The sequence below is a fragment of the Dendrobates tinctorius genome, unplaced genomic scaffold, assembly GCF_039654945.1.
Source record: "Dendrobates tinctorius isolate UK_male_01 unplaced genomic scaffold, ASM3965494v1 ptg000196l, whole genome shotgun sequence".
In the NCBI taxonomy this organism is placed as follows: domain Eukaryota; kingdom Metazoa; phylum Chordata; class Amphibia; order Anura; family Dendrobatidae; genus Dendrobates; species Dendrobates tinctorius.
The window spans coordinates 24,618,653-24,626,265 of record NW_027361863.1 but is presented as its reverse complement, the minus strand read 5'-3'; the positions used below and the strand labels follow the sequence as shown (position 1 = coordinate 24,626,265).

The window sequence follows — 7,613 nt, the reverse complement described above, 5'->3', positions numbered from 1 at the left end:
CAGATCGCAAGCGTCCATGTGTGATAGTAGGCGGCGATGACCGGAAGGGGCGGGCAGGGAGCCAGCAGGGGGCGGGGCTTAGTGTCGCAGTGCGCTGCGTGGAATAAACGCTAGTGTGAAACTAGCCTTAGGATAACACAAGGTAACAGTTTTACATGATATGTTCCTTTAAGGAGGCAAAGAAAAAGAATCTCTCATCAAGTAAATGAAACATTGTCTAAATCTAAAACTACAAATGAGAAATTAAGCTTTTAAGAAGGTCATAAAAATGCTAATTGGCCATGAGTGATTGGAGCGGATGCTGCGGATTGTTAGGAGGAGCAGCAATGGCCGGGCAGTGCGACCGTACGATAAGCGTTTGGCGTTGCATCTTTAAAGTGTCAAATTTTACAACATATATTAACGCACTAATGAGAAAACTAATCACAGTCCTTGGCTGTTGATGTCTGGCAAAGTTAATCATTCCGCCAGTCGGGGAAAACAGATGCATCCCAGTGGCTCAAGCAAAAAAAAATAATAATAGGAAAGAAAATGTAAAAAAATAAATAAATAAATCCAAAATAAATAAATAAAAAAAGGGAACAGCCGAGTTTGCGGTTTGTGGATGTTTTTACTTGGAGTGCTAATGATCATTTTATTTATTTATTTCCCATAAACAGCAGACGGCGCGCGGCGGTTGTGTGCAAACCCCTGCTGAGAACAAGACTGATTGCTCGCCGGCTGCGAGTCTGGAAATGATAGGGAATCGTTGGGAGATGCTCAAAGGAGCGGCTCAATTCTGCTGCTAAACCAAAACTTACGATATTTCAGCTTGGCCATTACCGCGTAATATTTTTCCTATAATTTTAAATCAATTACGAGCGGGAACAATGGAGGCTGAAGAAGAGCTCGTTATGTAGTAACTGGGAGATTTTGCAGAGTTTAAACTCCTTGGAGGGACGATATTTGCCGAACAATAATAAGAGCTATAAATGTGGAAAAACACAATATAAAAATCCACCATTTCAGAGCCAAAAAGTCCTGCGGTCTGATCTAAGCCTAGTGATTCTTACTTCATCCGCTTGACCCCTTTATATAGCACTGCACCACTTCCAATTTGTAGGACCCTGCTGTTCCTCCTCGTGTCTCCGGTTCCATATGGAATTTAGCCACATATGTGATTGATTGCTGGGATTTTACCCATGTTTCTTTTTGGATTACAACCAAGCAAGCATGGCAGCTAATAATCTAAGTCTTGATCCTACTGAGGAGCTCCTCTTCAACTGGGTGTTATCCCGGGAGTATGGTGTGGGATATTCCCCTGGAGTAGCTCCGAAGAGGCGGCGCAGATTTTGGGGACATCCACTACTCACCCAACGGCCAAAAAAAGGCCATTTTGCGCGGATTTATGGCGAGCTACGGAGGCATCGTGACAAATTTTTTGCATACACGAGAATGTCACTTGAGACGTTTGATATTCTCCTTGCCGAACTTCGCCCAGTCATCACTTTCCAAACCACACGTTTTCGCAGGTGCATTTCAGCGGAAGAACGGCTTCTGTTAACCTTGAGGTATATTTTCATGCCAAATCACAGCTTGTACATATTTCTTTATGTAGATGTAGTGTTAATTTTGTAAATGTTGCCCTCTTTAAAAAAATGATGTGATGATTGAGTTCCAAAAATTAATTTTAACGTTTGCCATTCCATGACATCATGTATGGTCATTTTAAGTTAACTATGGCCCACACAGGACAACAAGACTGTTGTGTATTTTCAAATAATTATTATAACTGTAAATTAACTCCACCTTATTTCCAAGATTGGTCACACAACAGATTAACGTTAATAGTGGCAGCTGGTTCACATGCTGAAGGTTGTTGGAAGTGTCCCCAGGGTCCACCTCATACAACGTAGTCAGGGCAGATGTACCCAAAGAGCGTTTTGCCTTTTGGCAGCTTGTGTCACCTGATGGAGCAATACCAGTTCAAGAAAATGTAGACACATGATTTTGAATTTTTCGGCTGTATTGATTACTTGTGTGCAAACATTAATAACATTTGTTTCACTTTTCTGCCAAAAAAAGGTATTTTTGTGGTCTTTACCAGACCTAAATATTTTGATTTTAAAGAAAAAAACTTTACAATTAAAATAACATTTTCAAAATTGAACAAGTTTCATTTTTCCTTAACAAATAACTTGCCTCAGTTGGCGAGGCTTTTTTGATTTTCAAAAATGTTAAACATTACAAGGGCAAAAAAGACGGCTGGGATGCTCAGGGTGAGGATGTGGTTTGTGAGGTTTGTCTTTATAATGGATTTTGGGAAGTTGAAGCCAAAGGTACATTGTGTGCCTGTGTTGGGATATGATGTGGGTTGCAGTTGCTTGGGGGGAGGTATCAAGGGCCAGAGTTGAGCTGCTGCTTCGTGCCTCCTCCTCTTGTTCTGTTGGAGGTTGCGCTTGCAAAACAGGTACTTTTTTCTTCCTGCGCGGATGATTCTGGAGCACCCTCCCCTGCGTTTCCTGTTTCTTCATTTTATGAGTGTGCTTGCTCCACCTCAGCTGGTGGCTCCCGATCTGCTAAGTTTGACTCGGTTCTAGGAAAAATGACACATAATTAGTGAATATGTTCCAAATCAAATTTTTCCAAGACAATTGTAAAAAAGCAAATTTACTTACGGTCTTAAATCCATGATTGGTGCCAAAAAATTAAGGCGGCTCATATACAAATATGGTCTTTTTTTCAGTGCTGTCGAGCCACTTTTCTTCCGATTCTGTCGTTCCCTCCTGTATGTGTCCCTACAGCTGCGCCATCTACGTTGCACCTCACGCACTTTGAAATTAAACCCTTCACAACCCATGATGCCTACGTAGGCGTCATGAAAATCCATGCCCAAACGACCCATGACGCCCCCGTAGGCGTCATGCTATAAATAGCCCCCCTGCGGGTCGGGTGCCCGGGGTTAATGAAAGGTCACCCGACCCGCACACAAAGGACCCTTTATGCTTCACCACAAGGGGGTGGCTTAGCCCCCACGTGGCTACGATCGCTCTGATTGGCTGTTTCACTTTCAACAGCCAATCAGAGCGATAGTAATATTTCATCAATGAAATATTACAATTCAGCCATGGCCGATGCTGCAGTAGCATCGGTCATGGCTGGAGACACTAATTTAACCCCCCCACACCGGCTGGCAGGGGCGATCGGCCCCCGCCACCGACTGACAGCAGCGATGGGCTGCTGCTGTCACGATCTGCCCCCCTCCCCTTCCTTCCACTCCCCCCCGATGTCCGATCCCCCCCTCACCTTCCCCGGTACTTGTCATGTCCCGCTCCCGGTGTCCCGTCGTCCCTCCTGCATGGGCACCGCCATCTTTGAAAATGGCGGGCGCATGCGCAGTACGATTGCAATATTTCACCAATTAAATTTGGTGAAATATTACAATACATCCATGGCCGATGATGCAATAGCATCGGCCATGGCTAGAGACGGCAATCAGATCCCCCACCCACCGACTGATGGCGCCGATCGGCTGCCGCCAACGACTGATGGCAGTGATCAGCAGCCGCAGTCATCATCAGGTCCCCTCCCCCTTCCCTCCGAGAAACTCTCACAGTGATCAAAATAAAAAAAAGTAAATAAAACCCCCCTTTATCACCCCCATAGGTGGGGACATATAATAAAATAAAGAAAATATTTTTATTTTCCCATTAGGGTTAGGGCTGGAATTAGGGTTAGGGCTGGAATTATGGCTAGGGCTGGAATTATGGCTAGGGCTGGAATTATGGCTAGGGCTGGAATTATGGCTAGGGCTGGAATTATGGCTAGGGCTGGAATTCGGGCTAGGGCTGGAATTCGGGCAAGGGCTGGGATTCGGGTTGGGATTAGGGGTGTGTTGGGTTTAGGGTTGGAGTTAGAATTGAGGGGTTTCCACTGTTTAGGCACATCACGGGGTCTCCGAACGCGACATGGCGCCACCATTTATTCCAGCCAATTTTGCGTTTTAAAAGTCAAACAGCGTTCCCTCCATTCCGAGCCCCGAAATGTGCCCAGTGGTTTACCCCCACATATGGGGTACCAGCGTACTCAGGACAAACTGTACAACAACTTTTGGGGTCCAATCTCTCCTGTTACCCTTGTGAAAATAAAAAATTGTGGGCTAAAAAATCATTTTTTGAGGAAAAAAAATATTTCTGTTTTCACGGCTCTGCGTTATAAACTTCTGTGAAGAACTTGGGGTTCAAAGTGCTCACCACACATCTAGATAAGTTCCTTGGGTGGTCTAGTTTCCAAAATGGGGTCACTTGTCAGGGGTTTCCACTGTTTAGGCGCATCAGGGGCTCTGCAAACGTAACATGACGCCCGCAGACCATTCCATCAAGTCGACATTTCAAAACGTCACTTCTTCCCTTCCGAGCCCCGACGTGTGCCCAAACAGTGGTTCCCCCCCACATATGGGGTACCAGCGTACTCAGGACAAACTGTACAACAACTTTTGGGGTCCAATCTCTCCTGTTACCCTTGTGAAAATAAAAAATTGTGGGCTAAAAAATCATTTTTTGAGGAAAAAAAATATTTCTATTTTCACGGCTCTGCGTTATAAACTTCTGTGAAGCACCTGAGGGTTCAAAGTGCTCACTATCCATCTAGATAAGTTCCTTGGGGGGGTCTAGTTTCCAAAATGGGGGAATTTGTGGGGGAGTTCCAAAGTTTAGGCATGCAGGGGCTCTCCAAACACGACATGGTGTCCGCTAACGATGGAGCTAATTTTTCATTCAAAAAGTCAAATGGCGCTCCTTCCCTTCTGAGCCCTACCGTGCGCCCAAACAGTGGTTTACCCCCCACATATGGGGTACCAGCGTACTCAGGACAAACTGGACAATAACTTTTGGGGTCAAATTTCTCCTGTTAGCCTTGTGAAAATAAAAAATAGCAGGCTAAAAGATCATTTTTGAGGAAAAAAAAATATTTTTTTATTTTCTCTGCTCTGCATTATAATCTTCTGTGAAGCACTTGGGGGTTCAAAGTGCTCACTACACATCAAGATAAGTTCCTTCGGGGGTCTAGTTTCCAAAATGGGGTCACTTGTGGGGGAGCTCCAATGTTTAGGCACACAGGGACTCTCCAAACGCAACATGGCAATGCTAAATATTCTAGCATATTTTCCATTCAAAAAGTCAAATGGCGCTCCTTCCCTTCTGAGCCCTGCCGTGTGCCCAAAAAGTGGTTTATGACCACATATGAGGTATCAGTGTACTCAGGAGAAATTTCCCAACAAATTTTAGGATCCATTGTACCCTGTTGCCCATGTGAAAATGAAAAACCTGAGGCTAAAAGAAAATTTTTGTGAAAAAAAAGTACTTTTTTTTTCTACGGATCAATTTGTGAAGCACCTGGGGGTTCAAAGTGCTCATTATGCATCTACTGTAGATAAGTTCCTTGGAGGGTCTAGTTTCCAAAATCGGGTCACTTGTGGGGGAGCTCCAATGTTTAGGCACGCAGGGACTTTCCAAACGCGACATGGTAACCGATAAATATTCCAGCATATTTTCCATTCAAAAAGTCAAATGGCGCTCCTTCCCTTCTGAGCCCTGCCGTGCGCCCAAACAGTGGTTTATGACCACATATGAGGTATCAGTGTACTCAGAAGAAATTCCCCAACAAATTTTAGGATCCATTTTATCCTGTTACCCATGTGAAAATGAAAAAAATGATGCTAACAGAAAGTTTTTGTTGGAAAAATTAAAATGTCCATTTTTTCCTTCCATGTTGCTTTAGTCCCTGTGAAGCACCTGAAGGGTTAATAATCTCCTTGAATGGAGTTTTCAGTAGCTTGAGGGGTGCAGTTTTTAGAATGGTGTCACTTCTGGGTATTTTCTGCCATATAAACCCCTCAAAGTGACTTCAAATATGAGGTGGTTCCTAAAAAAAAATGGTTTTGTAAATTTCGTTGTAAAAATGAGAAATCGCTGGTCAACTTTTAACCCTTATAACTTCCTAACAATAAAAAATTTTGTTTCCAAAATTGTGCTGATGTAAAGTAGACATGTGGAAAATGTTATTTATTAACTATTTTGTGTCATATAACTCACTGGTTTAACAGAATAAAAATTCAAAATTTGAAAATTGCGAAATTTTCAAAATTTTCGCCAAATTTCCATTTTTTTCACAAATAAACGCAAAAGTTATCAACCTCAATTTACCACTAACATGAAGCCCAATATGTCACGAAAAAACAATCTCAGAATCGCTAGGATGCTTTGAAGCGTTCCTGAGTTATTACCTCATAAAGGGACACTGGTCAGAATTGCAAAAAATGTCCAGGTCATTAAGGTCAAAATAGGCTGGGTCATGAAGGGGTTAAATCAAAAATAAAAAAAATCAGCAACAATTTGAACCAAAAATTTACGCAAATCAAAATAGGCCAGAAAAATACAGAGCAAACAACATATTTTAGAACAGCTTTTTGTGAAAAAAAAAAAAAGGATCATTAAAAAAATTTAAGTAAAAAAAAAAATTGAATGGCCAAATATCAATTGATTTAGAAGGGGCTTGGTGAAAAATAGTACAAACAGCTTGCATTCAGATGCAACCTGTTAATTGTTCAAAAAAAAAAAGTTAACAAATACAGACTGATTTTAATCAGACATACATGTGTACAAGGCAAGGGGCTACTGTTCCTAATCAATGTTAGGGGGTAAAGGTTAATAAAGGGCCATTGGCCAAGCTAAATTTTTGAAAAAACATTTTCTGGCTTTAACATATATTTTTTACAACCCCCCCCCCCCCAAAAAAAAAAAATTTGAAAAAAAAAGGCCAAAAAATTTAACACTTACTAATTCCCAACTGCACTTCCAGATCACTTGCGGCATAATTGGTAAACAATTGGCGACAAATATATGTCCACGATGCTTCCTTCAAAGTACGATTTTGATAGTTCGGGTCTCTGGGATCCCACAGCTCAGGCCTTTCTTGGACAAGTACCAACAGCAGCTCCACATTTACGATTCAGGACATTGCAAATGTTGCAGAGCAAGGAAATCCGTGGAGGTGTGTCTCATGCAAGGCTTGCTCACACTGCTTTTACAACCAGCCCTCTCATCACTTCCCTGTTTGTCACTTCCTGTCATGGGGTCATTTTTTTTTTCAAACTTTTTAGGTTTAGTTTTGCGAAAAAAACGGACGGAAAACGGATGGTCTTTTTTTTGTCTGATTTTTAATCGCACCCATTGACTTGCTTTGGCGAAAATCGCAGATTTTTTTTCTCTGTCCGATTTTGGCTGAGAAAAAAATCGCAAATGAGATGTCACCCATTGACTAACATTGGTCAGATTGCAATCTGATTTTAAGTGAGTATGAGCCCTAATGGAGAGAATCAAGGAACTCAAGGCTGGAAGTTCACGAATGCTTTATCTGTATTGGCGGCTATGTACAGGGTAGGTGGCCGACAGGGAAGGTACTGGATGAAGTGTATATCTCTTCCAGACAAGCTGGGCAAGATATTACTAACTTGTCATAATGGTTAGTGCAGCTGCTTAGGTTCTGAGCGGTTTATTTGTGGTAGCTCCTGGCCGAGTGTTATAGGAGTGATGAGGAGGATTTAGTGGTCGGACTCATCACTCCCACTCCCTCTT

The 7,613-nt window shown here is 42.5% G+C and overlaps 1 long non-coding RNA gene across 1 annotated transcript; it reads right to left on the bottom strand.

Annotated features, from left to right (window-relative positions):
* Positions 1-1,984: 1,984 nt before the first annotated feature.
* LOC141056074 (uncharacterized) lies at positions 1,985-7,034 on the bottom strand. Its single transcript, XR_012221577.1, has 2 exons — positions 6,816-7,034; positions 1,985-2,575 (listed from the first exon to the last, which is right to left on the bottom strand). It is a non-coding gene; the product is annotated as an uncharacterized lncRNA (long non-coding RNA).
* Positions 7,035-7,613: the final 579 nt, after the last annotated feature.